Source organism: Frankliniella occidentalis, unplaced genomic scaffold (assembly GCF_000697945.3).
Source record: "Frankliniella occidentalis isolate FOCC.00 unplaced genomic scaffold, Focc_3.1 Scaffold22, whole genome shotgun sequence".
Classification (NCBI taxonomy): domain Eukaryota; kingdom Metazoa; phylum Arthropoda; class Insecta; order Thysanoptera; family Thripidae; genus Frankliniella; species Frankliniella occidentalis.
The window spans coordinates 6,637-8,400 of NW_026267152.1; positions in this window are offsets into that span (position 1 = coordinate 6,637).

Here is a 1,764-nt window from a genome sequence, read left to right on the forward strand (position 1 = left end):
AGACGAAATGCTTACCATTCAGTTTCAGGCCGGCGGTGTACTCCCGCAGCTGATGTACAGGTGAAGTCGGCTGTGATGTCACCATGCAGACATCTTGAGTCTTGAGAAGCTGGGCTTCCTCAAGCTGGTCATAATCTTGCAGCAGATACTCTGCACCAGAGACTGGCTCCACACTGACAGCAGCAGTGGGAGGCACAGTGGAATTTACAGGGTAAGGTTGGTGTACGATCCGTACCACCTCAATGTACTTCTTTTCAACACGTGGCTCCTTGGTTCTACAGCATTTCTCAAAATGCCCTAGGGTACCACACTTATTGCATTCTACGCCATAAGCTGGACACCTCCGAGGTCTGTGACGGGTATCACACCGTGTACAATCGAAGGGTACTTCCTGGAAGTCTCCCCAGCCACCATTCCAGTGGCCACGGCCACCCCTGTGGTAGGCACCACGTGGGTGTGGCGGCCCATAGTGTCCTCTGAAGGATCCCCTATGGCCCCTGTGATGGTATGGTCGACCAACATAATTATTATAGCGGCCTCCACGCGGAGCACGTCCACGCGGAGCACCACGGCTAATCTGCTCATGCTTCCTTTTCAGGTTCTTCTTAACGACAGCATCCACAGCTGGAACCTGAGCTGCTTCAGAGGCTGCCTGCTCTTGAAGACGAGCATCAGAATTTTTTCCTTCTTCATCAATTTGTGCCATTGTCCAGTTCCTGTTTGCTCTGAGGGTTTCAGCAAAACGAGGATCCCTGGTCTTCTTAATGATGTGATCTCGTAGCAGAGAATCAGCGATATTCTGATAGTCGCAATCTTTAATCAGCAACTTCAGGTCAGTATACCAATTGGACCATGTCTCCCCAGGCTTCTGCCTGCGAGCATTGAAGGCATCTCTAATGCTAGTAATTGATTTTTTATCTTCTACGTATGTTCTGAAGGCCTGGACGACCGCATCATAATTCTCACTTAGATCAGTGATCACAATGCCATTCTGTTCATCTAGAGCTCGAGTCACAAGTGAGTCTTTGAAACTATTGTAGACCTCCAGAGCCTCACGTCCAGCCTCTTTCATTAACACTGCCCATTTGTTAGCAGGTGGATTAACACGGGACGGATCAGCCTTCACAAATATGTCGAAGCGCTGTTCAAAAGCTGCCCAATTGGCTGCTATGTTACCCTCACGGAGCTTCACCGGTCCGGGTCTCGACTCGTCTGACATGATGTCACCACAAGCAAACTGATAATTTTGTAAAAATTTCAAAAATAAAGAACGTCAACTGACTGACACTTGAGTTTCTATTAAGATAACTCCTAATATCTCTTATGTCACTTGATGACAATCAAAACAAGAACAACTGAACACTCAGAGAACACTTTACAACTGTCCTACCGACTGCGCCATGTTGTGGTTTGACGTAGGGGTGAGAAATAACGTTACCAAAGGTTCAGAAGATGTGAGGACGTTTGTTTATTCGACAGTCATATTTATAACAGTGTGGAGAGTAGAGGTGGGGGTTGACTGCACATAACAGTGGCAGTATTCGCAGGTTGCAGGCACAGCCTTGCCAACCTAGAACACTCTCCTTCTTCAGGAAATCCACTTGACGCCCAACGACCGTCTAGTAGTGCTGTTCGAACATCGGGAGACCTTCCCTACTCTCTCTCTCTCTCTCTCTCTCTCTCTCTCTCGCCCCCGGCGGGGTGTGCACGGCTGCAGCAGCGCGCCGCCCGGCCCCGGCAGGAAACGGCTCCACCGCGACCCTC